At 41.5% G+C, this 25,601-nt stretch overlaps 1 pseudogene; it reads right to left on the bottom strand.

Moving 5' to 3' along the window:
* Positions 1 to 2,549: 2,549 nt before the first annotated feature.
* LOC129676857 (vomeronasal type-2 receptor 26-like) overlaps positions 2,550 to 25,601 on the bottom strand; it is a 57,036-nt pseudogene continuing 33,984 nt past the window's right edge.

The raw sequence follows: 25,601 nt of genomic DNA, 5'->3' as shown, positions 1-25,601 counted from the left end.
AAACTCTCCAGTAGCTGAAGTGAAATACTTTTAGCATGCATTTCAACTACCAACTACAAATCCCCTGCATTGTCCCTCAGTGTTTCTCTATAGGTTAATGCACTAATCCACATTTCATTGTTCTTTGAAGTTCCTTAGGGAATTGTCTGAAATGGCTTATGATGAAGAATTTGGACATACACAAAACCAAACTGCAGAAAACAATAAATGTCCTTGTCATTGTAGAGTCAGGACCAATCCTCCCAGGCCACTGAGCCTTTTTCTTATATTTGAAAACAAATCCCAAGACTGGCAAGATGGTTCATTGGGTAAATTCACTTGATACACAACCTTAAGGACCTGCATTTGATCCCAAGAACCCACAGAAAAGCAGAAGAAGAAAAACAACTCTAGAAAATTGTCCTCTGACTCCACATATAAACCATGGCATCTACACATCACACACACACACACAGACACACACACACACACACACACACACTTCATAAATGCATAATGGATAATTATTATGTAAAAAACAAATGCCAGACTCTGTTATTCCAAATGATAAGTAGAATTTTCTAACATAAACATGATCCCCTTATTGAAGTTTAAAAAAAAAAGAGTCAAGAAAAATGGCTCAGCAACTTAGCAAGTAAAGGCACCAGCTGCTAACCCTGAGGACACTTATTAAATCCCTAAGTCCCCTGACTTCAAGAGAGAACTGGCTCCTTCAACTTACCCTCTGTCCTCCACATATGTGCTATGAAAATTGCATGTCCAAATATATGGGCACCAGCACGGATGGAGCACACACACACAAAAAAAACACACCAATATATCAATCAATAAATGTAAAATTAAAAAGAAATAGAACATATCAGTAATAACTCCAGTTCACTAATGTTTCAGCCTATAGCTATGTACATGCACTTTCAATAGTTTATAACTTTTCTTAGATATCAGAATATAATGAAAATTCACACTCTGTAATTCATAGATAATTCTTTTCCCATACTAGCTTTATTGAGACATAATTCATATAGTGTACAATTTATCCTTTCACATTATACAATTTTCCATTGGAAGCACACCTACATCGGAGCACTCAGGAGGCTGAAGCAGGAGAATTGGTACAAATCTGAAACTATCCTGGATGACCTTGAAAGACCCTATCACAAATTAATAAATAGATAGATAGATAGAGAGAGAGAGAGATAGAAAGATAGATAGATACATAGAGAGATACATAGAGAGAGAGAGATGAATAAATACATAAGTGGACAAGAAAATTTACTGTTCTTTTTCATATTTGTATTTCTTACAACTATTAATAAATAATTTTTTAAATTTAATTAGCCTGAATGGTGATTTAAGCACTTGAGTATGAGCACACTCAAGGCCAAAGGCCAAAGGCGATAAATTTTCTGGAGCTAAAATTCCAGGTGGCTATGAGCTGCTTGACATAAGTTCTGGCAACCAAATGGAGATCGTTTGGAGGAGTTGTAAGTACTACGAAAGACAGAGCTATCTCTCCAGTCCCAACAAGTACTTTAGAACTTCATCACCTCACACAGAACTACTGCATCCTTTAGTCTTCACTCCTTACCTCTACTCTCCCCTCCACAAACCTCAAGAAATAACTAATCTTTGTGTCTATGGGTTTGCTTGTTGACGTTATTCCATACACAGAATATTAAACTATATTGTTTTCTTTGTCTGTAGTCCATAATTCAATATAAAACTCTCAATGCTTAACCATATATTAAACAGTATTCTAATTAGTCTTGCATTTCTTCCTTATTGCCAAATAATGTCCTATTGATTGCATAAGCCATAGCATATATTCATCAACTGTTAAACATATGAATTTTTTCAACTTCTGGTATATGAATAATGCTTCTCTGAAGGTTCTGTTACAATCTTTAAAAACATGAGGTTTTCTTTCTTGGAAATATATCTAAGCCTGAGATGGTAAATAACATGGCAAGTCTGTGAAAGAACTGTCAGTGAAAGACTCAATCTCCAGTACTGTTCCTCTCAAAACAACAACAGAAACAAAAACAGATCAATAATATGCCTGTCAATTTTCCACACCTTCAGGAACCCGTGATATCATCATCATCATCATCATCATCATCATCATCATCATCATCATCATCACGTCATCATGCTTTCCACCCTTGGCATTTGTATTTTCTATGTCTGCATGGAGGGGCTGTGCTCTGGCTAACAAGCTGAGGTCAGAGAGTAAATTAGTAATGTCACTTCTCTTCTTCCACCATGTGGATCCTGGGTATAAAACTCAAAAGGTCGGCGATGTTTGACCATTTAACAATCTTCCAAGCTTCCCCTGTCAAACTTTCTTAATTGTGATAACTTTTAGCAATACATATAGAGAACAGGCAATGACCATTTATATGTCTCCTCTAATCCCAAGTCATTAGTGTTTTGTTCTCAGTATCTCACATAAATCTGGATCTGTCTTTCAAATACCTTTGGACCCACAAAGAATCATTGAGCCAAAACCATGTAGTTACACTGGGAAACTAGATTAGACTAGGTCATAATCATTTGGATGTGTGCCTGCCATGACACTTTCTCTGGAACATTTCTCGCTGCCTGTCCTGCTGGGCCTGGTGGCCTTGCCTTAGCCAAGCAAATGTGTTCTTCTCAGGTTTCATCAAGATGATGTAGCACTTGGGGATGAAGATGCCACCCAGAAGCCCAGCAGTGGAGGCCAGGATAGAGAAGATCTCTACAGCCACAGTGGACTTTCCCCGGGCACTGTGGTACAGGGGCAGGAAGGCCATCCAGACACTACAGAAGAGCAGCATGCTGAAGGTGAGGAACTTAGTCTCATTGAAGACATCTGGCAGGCCCCTGGCCAGAAAAGCCACAGAGAAGGTACCTCCTGCCAGGAAACCCAAGTAGCCCAGCATACAGAAGAAGGTGGCACCAGAACCCTCCTGGCACTGGATGACAATGTGTTGGGGCTCTGAGACCATATCCCTGTCTGGGAATGGGGGTGAGATGGCCAGCCAGACCGTACAAAGAGCAACCTGAATTGAGGAAGCAATAAAGACCACTGAGGTGGAAGCACCAGGGTTCAGGCATACGTGGATCCTGCCCCCTGGCCTGGTGACCCTAAAGGCCAAAACCACTGTGAGAGTCTTGGCCAGAACAGAGGAGACAGCCACCGTGAACACCACAGCAAAGGTGGTTTGACGGAGGAGGCAGGTGGTCACAGTGGGTCGGCCAAGGAAGAGCAAGGCACACAGGGCACAGAGGGAAAGAGAGGTCAGGAGTAAGTAGCTGAGAGTTCTGTTGTTGGCCCTGACCACGGGTGTGTCTCGGTGCTTCAGGAACACTCCGAGAACCAGGACAGACAGACCAGACAGGAAGAGTGCCACCAGAGCCAGGATGAATCCCAGAGGTTCCTCAAAGGCCAGGAAGATCTCTGTCCTGGGCAGGCAACGGTCTCTGGTGTGGCTCGAGTACTGCTCCTTGGGGCACAGAAGACATCTCTTCATGTCTGTGGGAGACACACAGACAACATTACTGCAACACTAAAGGAACCACACTAGCTCTGAAGGAAGGTGTCTCAAGCACTAAATGTTCTTACAACCTTTCCGTCAATTAATGTACTTATGAATTATTCTTGGTGACCAGGGCTGGAGTTTATATCACAGGCAGAGGCACAAGGAAAAGGAGTATGTGCTCTATGTCTGTTTTATGTGAGGGCTATTGCTTCTGTTGAGACAGCATCTCCTGTATGTCTTTCTGGCCTTGAGCTGAATAGCAGAAGATGACCCTGAATTCCTCAGCCTCCTTCCTCCCCTCTTCAGTGCTGTGATTATAGGCCTCCAGCACTGTACCTAACTTGTGTGTGTGTGTGTGTGTGTGTGCATGTTTGTGCATGCATACTTGTATGTGTGTAGATGCACATGCATGTGGAAACCAGAGATTATCATGAGATACTGTTTTTCAGTCCTTTCCCACACCTTATTTTTCTACTCAAACTTACTAATGGAGGTTGCTGTGTGTATGTGTGTGGGCGCAGCCATGCCACTGTGTGCACCTGAAGGTCAGCACACCTTTCAGGAAGTTGGTGCTCTCCGGAGCTGAGCTCAGCCCCTCAGGGTTGACAATGAGGGCCTGAACTGATGACCTATTTTCCCAGTCTTGACAACTTATTCTTCTTTAAGAACACTTTACTCTGTTTTATTTGTGAGTGTTTTGTCTGCACATATGTATGGACAGGTTGTGAACGCCCCCTGCCGGCAGGAGCCAGAATATGAGATCAGATCCCCTGAAACAGGAGTAACAGATGGGCTTGAAGGGCCATGTGGGTGCTCCTGGCTGCACAGCCATCTCTCCAGCCCCTCTTCACCTTACTTGAGACAGGGTCTCTCACTGAAGCTGGAGATCCCTGAGTTCACTACACTGACTTTTCACAATCGCCTTCTCTTATGTGAGCTTTTCAATGATTCATTGCTTTCCCAATAGTGTCAGTAACTGGTCATATTGACAGATCTTTTAGAATGAGTAGTGCCGCCTAAATTCATTTAAGGTCCTGCCCCTCATCATCTCAAAATGGGACTGTATTTAACTGTAATAAAGCTGGAGATGATGTAATAAAGCTTAAATGAGTTCACCAGAGTAGACTCTAATCCCAACAGGACTGCTACTCTAATGACAAGGGAGAGTTTGAGGTCCTTGGGGCTGCACATGTCTTAATCTCCACACTTGAGAGGGACATGCAAGTGGATTTCTATCAGTTCAAGGTCAGCCTGCTCAAAATAATGAGTTCCAAGCCAGACAGGGCTGCACTGTAAGCCATTGACTCAAAGCCAAACATCAAACAAAAAGAACACACACACACAGACACAGTGGTTGAAATAAGCACACACAGTGAAAGGAGGGCTCTTCCAGGGCAAGAGTGAGGCCTCAGGAAAAACCAGCTCTGATGACAACTTGGCTTTCATTTCCAGCTTTCAGCAGTGTAATGGAGTAAGTTCTATAGCTCAAAGAGCCAGGAATATGGTGGGCTGTTACTATTCCATATCTGAGATGAACTCCATCGATAAAGAGAAAGAAGGAACTCTCACAAGAACCACCATGCACTTCCACTTAGAAGTTTAAAAAAAAATTTGAAATTCTTCAGTGTCAATGGGAAAAAAGTTGTTCTCACAAGAACAAGAGAAACTCTTGGAAGTAGCTTTACCAGTTTTTTTGTTTTTTTTTTTTTCTTTCCATCCATTTTTAGATTTTTGTGTTTTGGGGAGGAGTTGTTTGTTTGTTTATACAGGGTTTCTATGTGTAGTTACAGCTGTCCTTGAATTCACTGTAAACCAGGTTGTTCTAGAAATAGTAGAGATCACACTGCTTCTACTTCTTAATGCTTAGATTTAAGGAGACAATCACCACTGCCCATCGATGACATGTTTCTTGATCAGGGGACAAAGGCTGTGCAATTATGGTTCATTCACTTGTCTGTCTCAAGAAAGCACTTCCTAAGGACAATTATAAGAGCAGCATTGTCAATGGTGTTCCTACCTGAAGTCCACAGTAAAGCAGAGCCTGCGCAGCATCTCAGGAGATGGGTTTAGTGGTTTGAATGAGAATGACCCTATAGGCCCATACATTTGAATTATTAGTTCCTAGTTGGTGGACTGATGGGGATGGTCTGGGAGGTGTATCCTTGCTAGAGGAGGTGTGTCACTAGGGTGTCATCTGAGAGTTCAAGATCACATTTAAGAACCACTCTCTACATTGCTGCCTGCCTGCTGCCTGTGGGCCAGAATGTAAGCTCTCAGCTACTGGGGCACCATGCCTGCCTGCCTACCCGCCTGAATGCCTCCTGCCATGATGATCATGGACTCAGCCTCTGAAACGCTAGGTAAGCCCCCAGTTCAATGCTTTTCTTTTAGAAACTACCTGGTTCATGCTGTCTCTTCATAGAAGTAGAACAGTAACTAAGATGATGGAGAAAGACATGAGGCTCACAGTGCCCTGTGGGCCTCTCAGATTCCAGCCCCACATGCCCTTACCTCATCGGTCTGTGAAGTGACCTTCAGGGCAGGGACTGCAATCAAAACAGCAGTGGGGGGCTCCCAGACGTGCAACCTGGCTGAACCTGGCTGAACTCTGCAGATGGAGATGGGCACTTAATAACAGTGAGCCTAGTGTCACCAGTGGCTCTGCAGAGATGCAGATGCTTGACTTGACCCTCAGAAGCAAAACAAAACAGTTTCCTCTCAGCCCACTACATGACCTGCCATTCAGAAAAAAAAAAATGTCTGTCCCAAGAGATGCCAGACTGAAGACATACCATTGTATGTAACAGAGGAAACACTACATCTAACTTACTTGGCTAAAGGCTCAAAAACTTAGCTAAACAGTGTGATGTGTTATCTTTCCAACCTTTCTGTGACTCCTACCTCAGCAATTGAAAGTTTGGGGGCTAGGGAGATAGCCCAGATGTCAGGAGTGCAGGCCACTTGGCAAGAGAAGATGGATTCAATTCACAGCACCCATATAGCACCTCACACTGTAACTCTAGTTCCAGGGGTTACATGGCTAACTTTGGCCATGGCAGGCACAAGGTACACACATAGAACACAAATACATACCCAGGCATGACATCCAGGTGTGCTAAATAAAAGCTAAAAAAGACTGCATGTGTTGTCAGACATTACAGGAGCACATTCCCTTCTGTCAAGTCAGCCTGATTGTCTCAGTTACTTAGAAAAGTGGGATTTTTCCTTTTTCCTTCTTTTTATCTCTTTTTCTTTTTTGATAAAGCCCATAGCCTGGGAATACTTTCCTTGTTACCCTCAGCTTTCTCTTTCTTTCTCTGAAGCTCCCTGCAGGCTTGTGGCTACTTACTGGATTCCATGTCCAACTTAGACTACAGGGCTCTCATTCTTCCTCTTTCCCACTACCCTCTTCTATAAAGCTGTTGATATTTAGTTTGACTCCCCTGTTAGTTTTGCTTAACCTTTAATAATAAAGTATCCTCAGGCTTCAATAAAGAAAAATCGTAGGCATTGACCCCCTGAAAACATACCCACACACATACTTTCACAGTGGTTTTCATAGTTTTCAGTGGTTTTCTCATTCATGTAGCTCTACAAAGGATGACTCAACTCAGTGTCTTTTAACACAGCTCCACGTCCAGGCAAGGATTATGAAGATGCAAGTGTGGAATGCTGAGATCTCTGCCACAACTGAGGAGACAAGAAAACATCCCAAATCAAGCTCATTGAAAAGCACTTCAAAATAATCTTCTGACCACCTAGCATGTGTCCTTTTTCTTCAGAAATTCAAGAATGGGAACTTCCTTTATATGTGAAAAGCCTTAAAGTCAGCATTGACTGACAATGTCACCAAAACAAAGTCAGACAAAGTTGTACAAGAGAGAACTCTCTTCCACTGGCATATGACAGGAAGCTGAGGCATTTCTACGTACCAGACTGCACACATAGACATGTCTATCTCAAAACAGCTGATCATTTTGTTAATAATCAACATGAATCTCAAATGTTCATCAAACTCTTGTGTTTTAGACCATGGTTATCAGATAGTAGGTTTTTGGAGAATGGTTGGATCTTGATGCATCTGACTACCCCACTATTCCAGGTCCTGGCCTCCATGTTTGGACAACTTCTTCACCACACATGCCTGCTGCCATGTCATACTGACTCACCCTCACACACCCAAAGCAATGGATCTGTCTAGCCTTTAACCTCTCAAACTACAAGTCAATTTAAATCTTTCCTCAGGAAAACCAAGATGCCCAGCATGCACTGTGTCTGGTAGCAGGACCAAAATGAGTGTGGAGTGAGTGAAAGGCTATGCTGTGGACTCCAAAACACCAGTGTCTCTGTTTCCCATATGAGAAGGCATCCCACAGGTTCCAGCCTCTGGCCACCCAGCTATTTCCACCATCATGAAAAAGGCTCCCAGATTTGGAGGATGCACAGTTCCAGAGGACTCGGGAAATCCAGGGAAATGGTCCCAGCCTCTGGTCCACAGCTCAACTTGCCTCCCTGAGAAGACCTGCCAGACCTCAGAAGCATACAGGATATACCATACAGGAGCATACACTCCAAGATAGCAGCACCCAGTGTGCAAGATGTCTGGGCAGCTGGAGTTCGGTGACTGCAAGTGGTGAGTGGTAGTACTGCTGTCTCTGAAAGCTATTCCATTGAGAGGAGGTCCCCCAGGTTCCCAAAAAGACCTGCCAGTCCTCAAGATCATACAGGCTACACAACCCCACTCCAATCTCCTGCCTGTGAGGCTAACTGAGACACAGTCACCTATGGAAAATGGAGGGCAATTCCCTAAGATCTAGCCACCAGTCCACAACCATTACCACCATCCTAAGGAGGGTGTCCAGCCTCAGACACAGGGCTGTTCTCACACCCCTGAGAAATACAGTGGGCACCAGGAACAACCAATCAACACCAGGGAGAATGAGATGGCTAAAGGCCAGCATAAGAATACAATCATCAAAAGCCATAGCAATATGGAATCACAAAAAGCCAGTTATTCCACTGCAAGCAGCCCTAAATGCCCTAACACAAACGAAGCAGACACAAAAAAATTAACTTAAATCTATGCTTATAAAGATGGTAGAGCTTTTAAAGAGGAATAAATCCCTTAAAGAACCACACATACAAAAAAAAAAAAAACAATACAAACAGACAGAGGCCTTTAAGAGGATATGAACAAATCACTTTTAAAAATACAGGAAAATGCAAACAAAGAGGTGAAGGAAATGAATGAAATTATTCAAGATCTGAAAATATAAAGAAAACACAAACTGAGGATATTCTGGACATAGAAAAGTTAGGGAAGAAAACAGGAACTACAGAGGTAAGCATCACTAATAAGAAATAGAGGAAAGAATCTCAGGCGTAGAAGATACAGTTGAAGAAACCGATGCTTCTGCCAAAGAAAATGTTAAATCTAGAAAATTTCTGACACAAAACATCTAAGAAATCAAGAACATTATGAAAAAACAATACTTAAGAATAATAAAAATGGAAAAAAGAGAAGATTCCCAGCTCCAAGGCCCACAAAATATTTTCAACTAAATCATAGAAGAAAATTTCTCCAACCTAAAGAAAAAGATGCCTATAAACATACAAGAGGCCTACAGAACACCAAATAGATTAGACCAGAAAAAAAAAAACTTCTTCCTGCCATATAATAATCAAAACACCAAATGTACAGAACAAAGAAAAAAATATTAAAAGCTGCAGTGGAAAAGGGCCAAGTAACATATAAATGCAGACCTCCCAGAATCACACTTGACTTCAACAGAGATTCCAAAGGCCAGAAGGGCCTGGGCAGATGTCTTGCAGACCCTAAGAGACCACAGAGGAAATTCAAAGAATCATTAAGTCTTACATCTAAAGGCTGTACACCACAAAAGTGAGAAATCTAAATGAAATGAACAATTTTCTTGAAAGATTCCACTTACAACTATACTATAGAGTAATAGCAATAAAAAATGCATGATACTGTAATAGAAATAGAGTGGCTGATTAATGCAATCAAATAGATCAGGAAATAAACCCATATACCATGGATACTTTATTTTTGACAAAGGATTGGCAAAACCATACAATGGAAAAAAGACAGTTTCTTCAACAAATAGTGTTGGTCTGACTAGATGTCTACATGTAGAAAAATGCAAATAGATCCATATTTATCTCTCTGTGCAAACTAAAATCCAAGTGGATCAAAGACCTCAATATAACACCAGATACACTAAATCCATTAGAAGAGAAAGTATGGAAGAGCCTCGAACTCTAGCACAGGAAACAAGTTCCTGAACAGAACACCAACAGCTCAGGCTCTAAGATCAACAATTAATAATTGGTACCTATTGAAAATGAAAAGCTTCTGTAAGGCAAAGGACACTGTCAATAGTATAAAATGACAGTCTAAAGATTAAGAAGAGTTCTTCATCAATGCTATGGCTGACAAAGGGCTAACATCCAAAATATATAATGAACTCAAGAAACCAAACACCAATAAATAAAATAACCCAAATAAAATATGGGGCACAGAACTAAACAGAGAATTCTCAACAGAGAAATTTCAAATAGCCAAAAGGCACTTAAACAAAGAAGCCAGTCCTGATGAGACCTAATAAACTATAGTCAGATGAAAGGGGGGGAGGACCTCCCTTATCATTGGACTGGGGGAGGAGCATAGGAGAAGAAGAGGGAGGGGGTGGGATTGGAAGGGGATATGGGAGGGGGCTACAGCTGGGATACAAAGTGAATAAACTGTACCTAAAAAAATTAAATTAATTTAATTTAAAAAAAAAAGAAAAAAGAAAGAAACACTCAACATCCTTAATCATCAGGGAAATGCAAATAAAAACCACTCAGATATTCCATTTCACAATGGTCTGAATGGCTAAGATCAACAACTCAGACAGTACATGCTGGTGAGGGAGTGGAGAAAAGGTAATGCTCTGTCCGGTCCAGCAGGAGTTCAATGGGTTCCTAAGGAGGGGTGAAAAGAATGGAGTGGTGACAAGAGACACAAAGAATGAGAGCAAGTCTATAGTCTGATCTCACTCTCATTTATTTGAAAAATTTCACACAACTTTATAGGAAGAAGGCAGGAAGGGAAAATGTGTCAGCAGTATAGTTTACAAAATATAACAGGGTGATTAATGATGGTGCAGAACACCGCAAGAATGTTTACTAAAAGAGATACTACAAGAATGCCAGCTAAGATATCTCAAAATGTCTAGCCTGACACACAGATGTCTCATAGGTTCCAGAAATGTAAATCTCTCACCTATGACCTTGTTGCAGCTGTCTGTAACTTTCCACTAGCTGGCCTTGGCTCCCAGCACCTCCTCCCTTTCTCAAATAATTTAAGAGGCTAGCAGGTAGGTTATGAACATCAGGTCTTTTAAAGACAGTAGGCATTAACCAGAGGGGGGAAGTAGAGACCTGATCCTCCCAGAGCATTTTGCAGCCTTTTTGGGTGTATTTTTGAGGAGGAGAGGAAGACCCCATCAACACCTGAGGGCATCCCCAGCAGGTTGTGGTTTGGGGTAATCAGACACCAACCTCTATGCAATCAGGTTTGCTTCTCAGGGGAACTCAGAAGCGGACAATTGGGTCTTTCCCCTGCAGTACCATGTCCTACACCCCTGTGGTGCCCATGCCACATTAGACAAGCATTTATCTGAGTTTTATGCTGTTTTCATGAGAGCCAAATGGAAACAATCAAGACCCATATGATCGACTGTTACCAGTCTTCCTTGGGCTCAGCTAAGCCTCTGTCAGCCAAATCAAGTCAGTGATAATGAACTTGTATGAGTTTAGATGCCAGGGAGTCAATTTGCTCTTTTACAGAGCTAGTAAGCCTTTTGATGGGCCATGGGCTGAAGGATATAAGAAGAAGGAAGCCCACCATGGGTCCCAAGATTGAAGGGAGGAGAGTCGTGAGCCAAGGAGAGGTTGAAAACCAATCATGAAACCAATTTTCCTCTTGTTCTATCTTTTTCTTCTCTCTAAGCCCTCTCTAACTTTAGCCATGTTGTCTTTCACAACCCCAGAATAGTCCATGTAAAAACAACATTCTTCCTTGAGGGCAGCACATAGTAGTCATCTTGACTGGAGGGGTCTTCTTTGACATCATTATCATTGTCAGGAGAAAACTCCTCATCCACTTGTTGCACCAGGCGTTCCAGTAGCCATCAAGCTGCATCATTTTCCTGCGGAAAAAACACAGACACCTCCTCGTCCCCATATGAATATAGGGTCCGGTCCATGCCATTGATTTGTTAATGGATTCTTCCATTTTACTTTAGCAAAAGTTATTTTTGGTTTCTGTATGCCAAAATCTATCTGCTGCAGATTTACCATGTTTATCCAAAAAAAAAAATTTTTTTTAATTTAGGTGTCCAGGGGAGTGGCTTCCCCTTCTTTGTTTTTTGCAAGTAAATCTTAATTGTTCAGTGGGCCTGCTCCAGCATGCCTTGTCCCTGAGGATAGTAAGGTATTCCAGCACATAATAGTCATTTTGACGGGAGGGGTCTTCTTTGACATCATTATCATTGTCAGGAGAAAACTCCTCATCCACTTGTTGCACCAGGCATTCCAGTAGCCATCAAGCTGCATCAGTTTCCTGCAGAAAAAACACAGACACCTCCTCGTCCCCATATGAATATAGGGTCGGGTCCATGCCATTGATTTGTTAAAAGATTCCTCCATTTTACTTTAGCAAAAGCTTTTTGTGTTTGTTTGTTTTTGTTTCTGTATGCCAAAATCTATCTGCTGCAGGTTTACCATGCTTATCCAAATTTTAAAAATTCAGATCTAATTTTTTTTTAAATTTAGGTGTCCAGGGGAGTGGCTCCCCCTTCTTGGTGTTTTGCAAGTAAATCTTAATTGTTTAGTGGACACGCTCTAGCATGCCTTGTCCTTGAGGATTGTAAGATATTCCAGTTATATAAGAAACTTGAAACTGTTGACAAAATCTTTTAAAAGATTTGTTAGTATATCCTGCTCCATTGTCCGTTTTTAATTGCTTAGGAACACATAGAACATTAAAACCCTCTAGACAATGAGCAATAACATTTTTTTTGCAGCTTCTCCTGGTTGAGGAGTGGCAAAAATAAATCCAGAATAGGTACCTTTGCAAACATGCACATATTTTAATTTTTAAGTTTAGGAATATGAGTAATACCCATTTGCCAAATCTGATTTGGAACCAGTCCTTTAGGATTGACTCCCAAATGAGGAACAGGCTGAAATTGAGGACAACTACTGCAAGCCCTGACTATAGTACGGGCCTATTCTTTAATCAACCCATATTTAAGTTTCAAGGTTTGACTCTTAAGATAATGCATGTTATGGGCATCCTGGGCTCTTTTTAACTGTGAACAATAAACTTTGGTGGCTTTATCTGCCACTACATTTTTTTCAAACAGGGGTCCTGGCAAATTAGAATGAGCCCTCAAATATCCTATAAAAAACAGAAAGTTTTTTTCTTGTATCAAGTTTTGAATTTGTAAAAATAAAATTCCAGCAGGAGAAAATATCTGAATTTAACCTGAAGTCTCTAACCTAGGCAAACACTGAGCTACATATGCACTATCTGTAAAAATGTTTAAAAACTGCTTATTAAAACTTTGAAACACAGCCAATACTGCAGATAACTCTGCTATTTGCACAGATGTGCTAGACACTTGAAAGGACATTGTTTTTCTTTTTATAAGCACAGGCAGCAACACCAGATAATGAGTCATCAGTAAATACCATTAAAGTATTAACAATTGGAATAACTTTTATTTAAAATGGAAAAACTATAGGTTACATCTATAAAAACTGAATTAATTTGTTTTCTTGTGGCTCAACAGGTTGGCCTCTGTCATAATAAGCTTACATATGTTAAAATGCCATATTTTTCAGATCTCTGACAAGTCTGAGAGCCAGAATATTTGAGTTACTCTTTTTTTACCTTCATCATCTGCTCTAAACTGTGTCCTATAAAACAGGATGTTATAATCTTTAATTTTGGCATATATTTTAAATGTATGTTTTAGAACCAAATATTAGGTAGATCTATACAGGCAAACTTTACGGTTACCCATTTTAATATTAACCTTAAAAAAAAAAACCTAAACAAAGAGATTAGGTAAAATTCAATCTTGTACTCAACTATAATCTTTAGCATAACTTCAAATATGCTCTTTTTAAACTAAATCAAAGCAAAACTTTTAATTAAACATAATTTATAAAGAGGCTAGCAAATTTTATTAATCCTATCATATTATATTAAAACTTAACAGCAAAAATTAAAGGACAAATGCTTTGTTTAGCATTAAACAGAGAACTATACTTAGCCTGCAGCCTTCAGCGAAAAATAGACTATTTTGGTCATACCAAATTTATAGACCAGAAAGAAACAGCATTAAGTCATTTATTTTAGATACTGGCAGCCAGGCATATATTTTATATAATGGTTAACAATGATCTGCATAACATTGGGCTAACATGGAGCTGTAGTCCTTTTTGTCCTGTAAAAGAGCATAAGCAAACATTTTGCATTCAAGAATCTCCAGCCTTTTTAAATGAAGAACAACATATTTTATAGGTTTTTTTACATGATATATTGTAATAACTGCAGTTTTTGTTTAATTGTCTTAAACAGCATGACTTGATTTTACTTTGTAAAATTAATAAAATAAATACCAAGGTCTTTTGACCTCCCCCAAAGGGTTGAGAAACTGTATTTAAGTTTTTTGTTAGACTGTCCAAGGATTATTATTTTAAAATACCTGATAAATTTTAAAATGTTTTCTAGAGTTTAACTCTGATGGTCGAGGACCCAACTTAGAGGTGTTCATTTAAACTGTCTCATGTCCAAAAATATTAATATCCTCAGTCAGATTTTAAAATATCGTCATTTTAAGTCCACAGATAAACACATACACACATAGATTCCAGATGGAACAGAGCCCCCATGGCCCTTTCTTCACACAGAATAAGGTCTCAGCGACCATCTTGCCTTTATGGGCCCTTTCCCCAGGAACTGGGGCATCCCCCAGACTCCCTTGACCAGATTGGAAACTCTCCAAGTTTCTCAGACCTCGAGAGCAAACCAAAAGCAGAAACCAAAACAGAAAGTGGGCAGACAAAAACAAAACACAGAGACAAAGACAAGAACAACCGCAGTACCTGCTTTTTAAATATTTAAGTATTTTTTAAAACCTGTTTTTGTAACATTAAAACAAATCATTTTCTTTAGGAGTGAATTTATAGAGCATAACCATGATTTTAAAAGTCAGAACTAAATTTAAAACTCAGAATTTATCAGTGAACACAATTTAATCTTTAAAACTAGAAGTGGCTCCATCCCTCTGGCCCGTCAGAGAGTTGGACACTGACTGAAGCCCTAGGGAGGAGGGATGAGCAGAGGAAGGGGGCAGTGTGATGCTGCTCAGCTCAGCAGCCAATTCTGAGGGTGTGAGTGTTCCCATCCACCCTAGTTCTGTGCAAGCCATCTAAGCCATCCAAGCCTAGCCCGCTGTAGGGGAGGGGGAAGAAGTACAGTGTCCCCGTTCCTCTGCTCACCAAGCTACGAGCTATGGGCCCCACTCCATGCTTTCTACCCAGGCCCACCTGGAGGTCTTTTTGTGTTGTTGTTTGGGTTAGAGGAAGGCAGGCGAAAGAGGCCAGTCTGAATTACTGAATTATAAGACCTGGCAGTTTTTTTCTTTTTTTTTTTTTTTTTTACTCTGTTTTATACTCATTATCTAGAGCTTGTCTCCTAAATCATTTTTTGCTCTCAAATTACACAAATCTGTTTGAGCTCCTTTATGAACATTAGAAATAATCTTAGAAAAACTTTTTTTTCCTGCCTGTTTGCTGCTCTAATCTTTCAAGCAACTCTTTAGCTTGTGATTTTTTTTGTTTACCCTTACTCCTTGTGTATTGAAGGACTTGTTGAGACCCTGTAAGAATAAGTCATGCTTATTCAATTCTTCTCCCATAATTTGTCGTTCTGACTTACCTCTCCGGATTAGACTCACAGATGGGTGGCTCTGTGGAGATCTCTATGCAGGATCTTCACTCACTTCCCCTATAGAAGTGGCTATCCTATGAAATTGTGTGGGCCTACAAAGAATGACCTTCAATTCAATACCCGTGCCTCAGGTTCACGTTGGGCACCAAGTATGTCCCATCCAGTGGGAGTTCAATGGGTTCCTAAGGAGGGGTGAAAAGAATGAAGTGGCAACAAGAGACACAAAGAATGAGAGCAAGTCTATAGTCTGATCTCACTCTCCTGTGTTTGAAAATTTTCACACAACTTTATAGGGAGAAGGCAGGAAGGGAAAATGTGTCAGCAATATAGTTTACAAAACATAACAGGGTGATTAATGATGATGCAGAACACCGCAAGAATGTTTACTAAAAGAGATACTACAAGAATGTCAGCTAAGATATCTCAAAATGTATAGCCTGACACACAGATGTCTCATAGGTTCCAGAAACGTAAATCTCTCACCTACTGCCTTCTTACAGCTGTCTGTAACTTTCCACTAGCTGGCCTTGGCTTCCGGCAGTGCTCCTCCATTGCTGGTAGGAGTATAAACTTGTTCAACCATGGAAATCAATCTGGCACATTCTCAGAAAATTGAGATAAAGTCATAATAAACTAGAAAAAAAAGAATAGAAAAAAATTGGAAGTAGATATACCTCAAGATCCAATGATACCACTCCTGGGTATATGCGTGGAAGACATTCCACCATACAACATAGTGGTCTTGTTTGTAATAGAAGAATCTGGAAACAACTCAGATGTCCCTCAACTGAAAAATGGATTTAAAAAAAACTGTGGAATACTATACAGTATTACACAATGAAATACTACTCAGCTATTAAAAACAAAGAAATCATGAAATTTGCAGGCAAAGAGATGGAACTACAAAAGATCATCCTGAGTGAGGTAACCAGTGCATATAAGATTTTAGCCATATAGTAAAGGATAAGCATACTGTGAGGTATAGTCCCAAAGAAGATAAATAACAAGAAAGATCCAAGAAATGATCCATAAATCTCATTTGGAAGGGGAATTAGAATAGACAGAGGTAGTGGCTGAAGAGAGAAAACAAGGTAGAAGAAGGAATGCAGACACTTAAGAGGGAAATCAGACCTGAGGAGATTGAGGGTGAGAGGACAGTAGGCCTGTAGAGAAAAAAAGAAAAGGATGGTGGATGTATATCTGTGACAAGCTGAAGACTTAAGCCAGGGTAGGCTCCTGAGAGGATATGAGGAGGATTCAAGTAGTGATTCCTAGTAGCAGAAGTCATAGAGACTGAAGAGGACACCTTCTAACTAGACTAGCCTCCTAAGTAGAGGAAGGGAACCCCAACACACCCTCAAAAACTTAACTCCAAATTTACCCTGCCTACAAGATGTGCAGGGATAAAGATAAAGCAGAGATTGAGGTAATGCCTAACCAATGCCTGGCCTAACCAAAGACCCACCCTATGGAGGACTGCCAACCCCTGACACTATGAATGATAGTCTGCTAAACCTGAAGACAGGAGCCCAACAGAGTTGTCCTCTGAGAGACTCTACTCAGCAGAGCCTCAAAACAGATGCTAAGACTCACAGCCAAACAGTGGGCAATGATCAGAGTCTTGTGGAAAAGTGGAAAGAAAGAAGGGACATGGCAGTGATGAGCACTCCACAAGTAAGCTAACCAAACAGGGCCCAAAGGACTGCTTGGTGAAGCATCAACCAAGGACAATGCATGAACTGGACCCAGAACCCCTACAAAGATGTAGGAGATGGACAGCTTAGGCTTCATGTGGGCTCTTTAGTAAGGGAAGTGGGGACTACATTGGACAAGGACTCACGAGCTTTTTGATCAGTTCCCTTTGGCGGGACTGCCTTACTAGACCACAGGGGAAGAGGATATGCTCAGTCCTGATGCAACTTGGTGAGCTGGGGTGGATGTGAAAGGTTGCTCCCCTTTTATGAGGAAGACAAAAGGGGAAAGGGGGAAGAGAGGGATAGGGAGAGAAGGAGGGATACAGCTATAACAAGGAAGTAAATAAAAATAAATTAATAAATAAAATATGGGGAGTGGCTGCAGTGTCTTCTTCTGTGGCCTGGTAATGCTGCTTCCCCCTCAGGGGGGGTAATTAAAGAGCAAGACAATCAGTTCATGTCAGAGACAGTTCCTGTTCCTATTACAATTGAACCCACTTGGATACTGAACTGCCATGGGCTACATCTGTGCAGGGGTCTTAGGTTATCTCCATGCGTAGTCCTTGGTTGGAGTATCAGTCTCAGGAAAGACCCCTGTGCTCAGATTTTTTGGTTCTGTTGCTCTCCTTGTGGAGTTCCTGTCCTCTCCAGATTGTACTGTTTCCCACTTCTTTCCTAAGATTCCCTGCACTCCACCCAAAGGTTGCCCATAAGTCTCAGCATCTGCATTGATAGTCTGCAGGGCAGTCTTTCAGAGGTCCTCTGTGTCAGGCTCCTGACTTGTTCCCTCTTTTCTCCTTTCTGGATAGGAATTGAGCATTTTAGCAAGAGTCCTCCCTCTTGATTAGTTTCTTTGGGTGTGCAGATTTTAGTAGGTTTCTCTTATATTATATGTCTATATCAGTGGGTATATAACGTGTGCATCTTTCTGCTTCTGGGATAGCTTACTCAGGATGACCTTTTCCAGATCCCACTATTTACCTGCAAATTTCATGATTTCCTTGTTTTTTTATTGCTGAGTAATATTCCATTGTGTAGATATACCATAATTTGTGCATCCATTCCTCCACTGAGGGACATCTGGGCTGTTTCCAGCTTCTGGCTATTACAAATAAGGCTGCTACAAACATGGATGAGCAAATGTCCTTATTGTGTAAAGACAGAGAGCCATTACAGCAGCCTTCAGATACTGCTCCAAGGATCAACCAGTTATCCATAAAATATGTTTTTAAAAAAATATTCCACTGACCAAAGTTGAATCAAGATCAGGTAAATGGCATGCCTGTGCGCTGTGCTCACAGTCCCAGACTGAACTGTGGGCCCCAAAATACCACAGACTGGGTCTCCCAGTTGTGAAGAAACTCCATGGTGAGGGAAACAATCAGGTCTGACCTCAGGGCACCCAGCTAATCCCTGGAAAAGTTCCTAGGTTCCAGCAGGCTCAGGGTCTCTAGCCTCCAGCCACACACCTGTGTACTGTGCTCACCAGCCACTGATTACCTTCAGGTACTGGGGCACAGAGCTCCAACCTCAGACCTACATATGACTGGGAGCCACAGGATCAGGCCTAGATGCTTCTCCAAAGCTAAACCTGTCTCCCTGGTAAAACTGACCAAAGCTCCGAGCTCCCTAGTTCTTCTAAGTGTCTAAGCATGTGCAGCTCATTAAATTCAGAGCAAGAAAGCCAGTGGCAGGGAAACAGTCTCTGGGACCCCACCTCATGAGAGGAGAACCCCTGGGCTCCCAAGGAGCCAAGTTAGCCCACAGGATCATACACCTGAGGAGAGCTGCAGAAATTGCCTAAGAACCACTGACCATTCAGAGACCATACCCAACAAGCTGAAGAGTTCTCCTTCAGGAACAACCAGATTCCTGCTCAGGAGATTTCCTACACCATCTCCATCCCCCAGGATTCTAGCAGGCACCAGAAACTACCAGCCAACACCTAAAACAGCTAGAAGGATAAAGGTCAGCATAAAAACACAATCAACATATGGAGGCGGGGCAAGATGGCGGCGCCAGGAGGACTCTCATTCTGAGGAGCAGCACAGCAGGATTGTCACAGTGACCAGCAATCAGAACTCGCAGCCATAAAACACAAGTGATTGTGTTTCACAGGTGAGAGGATACCCCATGGTGGGGGATTCAATCAGCTTTAACTCACCCAGCTAAACCGCGGAAGAGATCCTGGTTCCGCCAGAAGCTTGGTCGCCAGCCCAGAGCTACACAGCAGCCTGATCTGGTCACTGTCCGAGACTGAACAGTGGGCCCACAACACCACAGACCGGATTTTCCAGTCGAGAGATAACCCCATGGAGTAGGAAACGATTGGGACCAACCTTAGGTCACCCAGACATCCCCTGGAAAAGACTCGGGTTCCGCGGGTGCCCCAGGAGCCAGCCCAGAGCCAGAGCCGGGGACCCAGGCGCCTGCACAGAGCCCTGCCTGCGCACCTGATTCGCCACCTCAGATAGAACTGTGGGCACCAGGGCACCAGGGCACCAGAGACTGCGTTTCACTGTCAGGTGCAAACCCACAGGGAGGGAAATGGCTGGTCTGATCTCACAGCACTCAGCCAACACCCCCACCCCGAAAAGGTCTCGGGAAAAATAACCCAGTTTAGGCAGCCGCCAAGGCTCCCAAAGGCCAGAAAGGCGGAGCCACAAGCGGACATCTGTGCCTGTGGGTACTACTTGCCACCCCAGACAGAAAAGCGGTCCCCAAAGCAAAGACTGGGTGTCTCTGGCAGGAGTAAACCCCCAGTGGAGGGGATCATCAAGTCTAACACTCAGGACACCCAGCACCAAAAGACTTCCTGGATTCACGCAGACTCTAGGCTTTAATGCAGGCAGGAGTGCTGTGCTCAGCCGCCATTATTGAGTTCCCCTAGGGCACTGGGGCACACAGCTGCATCCTCAAACCTACAAAAGCCAGAGAGCCATTACAGGAGCCCTCAGATACTGTGCCAAGGATCAACCAGTTATCCCAAGCTAGACTGACAAAACTGTGGAAATCCCTGGTCCTTCAAGAGGGCTGCACCCACAGTGTCTGGACCAGAGCAGTACCTGCAGCCGCCATCCCAGACAGGGACACACAGCTTCTGGTCCAGAGTGAAGCACCCAGCCTCCAGACCAGAGCAGCACCCCCAGGCGCCAGCTCAACCTAGGTGCACATTCTCCAGGCCCAGAGGGGAGAACTCAGCCTCTGGCCCAGAGACTTCCTGGGCGCACCTCTCACTTTCCTGGACAGAACTGTGTGCTCCAGGATAACAGACTGAGTTTCCCTATTGGAAGAAAACCGCACAGCTAGGGAATCAGCAGGTTCTTCAAGAGGACTGTACATGGAAATTTAGTGAGCAGCAGCACAATAAATTTATAACGAGAAACCCAGCAGTGGGGCAGCTGTCTTGAGAACTTCTATGGGTAAGAGGAGATCCCCCCCCCCGCCTAACAAAGACCACAGCTACTACTCAGGGCTATACACCTGAGGTGAGCAGTGGCAATTCCTGAGAAAAACTGGCCATACAGTGACCATAACCAAAAAGCAGAGGAGGACTCCTTCAGGAAAAATCATCTTCTGGCCAAGGGGATTCTCCCTACCTCAGGACTCCAGGAAGCACAGAAACTAACAGCCAACATCTAAATCAGCCCAATGGATAGAGGTCAGCGTAAAAGCTCAACCAACAAAAGACAGAGCAATATGGCATCTCCAGAACCCAGCCATCCAGGGGCGAACAGCCCTGGACAACGCAGCATAATAGAAAATCAAGAAGATGACCTTACATTTATGCTGATGAAGAGGATAAGAGAGGAAAAAAATAAAATACGTAAAGAATTCGAGGAAGAAAAAAAATTTAAAAAAAAAAAGAATTGGAGGAAGATAAAACCAAACAGATCATGGCTATCCATAAAGAAATGGAGGAAGTTAAAGACAAGCAGATTATGGCCATCCATGAAGAAATACGGGAAGATGCAGCCAAAGCGTTTGCGGCCTTCAGAGAAGAAATAATTAAATCACTGAAAGAAATAAAAGGAACAGAGTTGAAGGAACTAAAAGAAAAAGAGGAAAATACAAGCAGACAGGTGAAGGAAGTAAACAAAACAACTTAAGACCTGAAGATAGAACTGGAAAATTAAAGAAAACACAAATGGAGGAAATGATGGAGAGGAAGAATTTAGGGAAGAAAACAGGAACTACAGAGGTAAGCATAACCAACAGACTACAAGAAATGGAAGAAAGAATCTCAGGTGTAGAAGATACAATGGAAGAAATCGATGTATCTGTCAAAGAAAATGTTAAATCCAAAAAATTCCTGACACAGACCGTCCAAGATATCCAAGACAATATGAAAAGACAAAACCTAAGAATAATAGGTATAGAGGGAAAAGAAGACACCCTTCTCCAAGGCCTAGAAAATATTTTCAACAAAATCATTGAAGAAAATTTCCCCAAGTTAAAGGAGAAGCCAATAAGGATACATGAGGCCTACAGAACACCCAACAAATTTGACCAGAAAAGAAAATCCTCCCGCCACATAATAATCAAAACAGTAAGTATACAGAAGAAAGAAAAATACTAAAAGCTGCAAGGGAAAAAGGCCAAGTAACATATAACAGCAAACCCATTAGAATCACACCTGACTTTTCAACAGAAACTATGAAAGCCAGAAGGGCCTGGACAGATATCATGCAGACCCTAAGAGAACACAAATGTCAGCCCAGGCTACTATACCCTGCAAAATTCTCAGGCCTCATAGATGGAGAAAACAAGATATTCAATGACAAAAACAAATTTCAACAATACCTACACACAAATCCAGCATTACAGAAGACACTGGAAGGGAAAATACAACCCAAGAAAATTAGCTTCTGTCAAGAAAACACAGGAAATAAATAACCTTACTACAGTAAAACAAAAAGCAACCAAGCACACAAACTTATGAACACAGCCAACATCAAAATCAAAGGATATAACAGCACTGGTCATTAATCTCTCTCAACATCAATGGACTCAACTCTCCAGTAAAAAGACACAGATTAACAGAATGGATATGTAAACAAAACCCAGCAATCTGTTGCATACAAGAAACACACCTAAGGCACAAAGATAGACATTACCTGAGGGTAAAAGGTTGGAAGACGACTTTCCAAGCAAATGGACCCAAGAAACAAGCAGGAGTAGCCATTCTAATATCTGATAAAATAGACTTTCAACCAAAATTAATCAAAAGAGATGAGGAATGACACTTCATACTTATCAAGGGAAAATTCCACCAGGAAGACATCACAATCCTGAACATCTATGCCCCAAATACAAGAGCACCCACATTTGTAAAAGAAACAGTGATAAAATTTAAACCACATATAGATCCCCACACATTAATAGTGGGAGACTTCAACACCCCACTCTCAACAAAGGACAGGTCAACAAAACAGAAATTAAACAAAGAAACAATATCTCTGACAGAGGTCATGAATCAAATGGACCTCACAGACATCTACAGAACTTTATACCCAAACACAAAAGAATTTACCTTCTTCTCAGCACCTCATGGAACCTTCTCCAAAATATTCCATATAGTTGGTCACAAAGCAAGCCTCAACAGATACAAGAAGATTGAAATAATCCCTTGTATCTTGCTGATCACCATGGAATAAAGCTGGACTTCAACAACAACAGAAATAGCAAAAAGCCTACACACACATGGAAACTGAACAACTTGTTACTAAATGACAGCTGGGTCAGGGAAGAAATAAAGAAAGAAATTAAAGTCTTCCTAGAACTCAATGAAAATGAAGACACAACATACCCAAACTGGTGGGACACAAGGAAAGCAGTGCTAAGAGAAAAGTTCATAGCACTAAGTGCCTTCAAGAAGAAATTCAAGACAGCTCATTCAAACAACTTAATGGCCCACTAAAAAACCCTAGAAAAAGAAAAAGCAGACACACCAAAAAGGAGTAGATGGCTGGAAATAATCAAACTCAGGGCTGAAATCAATCAATTAGAAACAAATAAAGCAATTCAAAGAATCAATGAAACCAAGAGCTGGTTCTTTGAGAAAATCAACAAGATCGACAAACCCTTAGCCAAGATAACTAAAAGGCAGAGAGACACCACCCTAATCAACAAAATCAGAAATGAAAAAGGGGACATAACTACAGACACTGAGGAAATCCAAACAATCATTAGGACTTACTTCAAAAGTCTATACTCAACAAAATTTGAAAATCTAAATGAAATGAACAATTTTCTTCATCGATTTGACTTACCAAAGCTGAATCAGGACCACGTAAATCAATTAAATAGTCCTATATCCCCCAAAGAAATAGAAGCAGTCATCAAAAGTCTCCCATCCAAAAAAAGCCCAGGACCAGATGGCTTCGGTGCAGAATTCTACCAGACCTTCAAAGAAGAGCTAACTCCAATTCTCTTCAAACTATTCCACAAAATAGAAACAGAAGGAATATTACCAAACTCATTCTATGAAGCCATAGTCACCTTGGTACCTAAACCTCACAAAGACTCAACAAAGAAAGAGAATTTCAGGCCAATCTCCCTTATGAGCATTGATGCAAAAATACTTAACAAAATACTTGCAAACCGAATACAAGAACACATCAAAGATATTATCCACTATGACCAAGTAGGCTTCATCCCAGGTATGCAGGGGTTGAACAATATACGGAAATCCATCAATGTGATCCACCATATTAACAAACTGAAAGTAAAAAACCACATGATAATCTCCCTAGATGCTGAAAAAGCATTTGAGAAATATCCAACATCCATTCATGTTTAAAGTATTGGAGAGATCAGGGATACAAGGCACATATCTAAACATAGTAAAGGCGATATACAGTAAGCCTATAGCCAACATCGAACTGAACGGAGAGAAACTTAAAGCAATCCCACTGAAATCAGGGACAAGACAAGGCTGCCCACTCTCTCCATATCTCTTCAACATAGTGCTGGAAGTCCTTGCTAGAGCAATAAGACAATTGAAGGAGATCAAGGGGATACAGATGGGAAAGGAAGAAGTCAAATTATCACTATTTGCAGATGATATGATAGTATACATGAGTGACCCCAAAAACTCTACCAGGGAACTCCTACAGCTGATAAACACCTTCAGCAAAGTGGCCGGATACAAAATTAACTCAAAAAAATCAGTAGCACTCCTGTATACAAAAGACAAAAGGGCTGAGAAAGAAATTAGGGAAACAACACCCTTTACAATAGCCACAAATGACATAAAGTACCTTGGTGTAACCCTAACCAAGCAAGTCAAAGACTTGTATGAAAAAAATTTCAAGTCTCTGAAGAAAGAATTAGAGGAAGATATGAGAAGATGGAAAGATCTCCCATGCTCATGGCTTGGCAGGATTAACATAATAAAAATGGCCACCTTACCAAAAGCAGTCTACAGATTTAATGCAATTCCCATCACATTGCCAACACAATTCTTTACAGACCTGGAAAGAAAAATTCTCAACTTCGTATGGAATAACAAGAAACCGAGAATTGCTAAAATAGAAGATCTCCTGGAGGTATCTCCATCCCTGATCTCAAGCTGTACTATAGAGCAACAGTTATAAAAACTGCATGGTACTGGCATAGAAACAGAATGGTGGATCAATGGAATCGAACAGAAGACCCAGAAATAAACCCACACACTTATGGACACCTGATTTTTGACAAAGATGCCAAAACCATACAGTGGAAAAAAGATAGCATCTTCAACAAATGGTGCTGGTCCAACTGGATGTCTACATGTAGAAAAATGAAAATAGATCCATACTTATCACCCTGCACAAAACTGAAGTCCAAGTGGATCAAAGACCTCAACATAAAACCAGACACATTAAATCGGCTAGAAAAAAAGGTGGGGAATACCCTAGAATTCATTGGTACAGGAGAAAACTTCCTGAACAGAACACCAACAGCACAGGATCTAAGAGCAACAATCAATAAATGGGACCTCATGAAATTGAAAAGCTTCTGTAAAGCAAAGGACACCGTCATCAAAACAAAGCGACTGCCTACAGATTGGGAAAGAATCTTCACCAACCCTTTATCTGACAGAGGACTCACATCCAGTATATATAAAGAACTAAAGAAGCTGAAAAGCAGCAAACCAAGTAATCCACTTAAAAAATGGGGAACAGAGCTAAACAGAGAATTCTCTGTAGAGGAATATTGAATGGCAGAGAAGCACTTAAAGCTCAACCTCATTAGCCATTAGGGAAATGCAAATCAAAATAACCCTGAGATTTCACCTTACACCCATCAGAATGGCCAAGATCAAAAACTCAAGGGACAACACATGCTGGAGAGGTTGTGAAGAAAGGGGAA

The sequence above is a fragment of the Psammomys obesus genome, unplaced genomic scaffold (assembly GCF_907164565.1).
Source record: "Psammomys obesus unplaced genomic scaffold, mPsaObe1.curated_primary_1811, whole genome shotgun sequence".
NCBI lineage: Eukaryota > Metazoa > Chordata > Mammalia > Rodentia > Muridae > Psammomys > Psammomys obesus.
The sequence above is the reverse complement of the archived record's forward strand: the minus strand, read 5'-3'. Positions and strand labels throughout refer to the sequence as shown.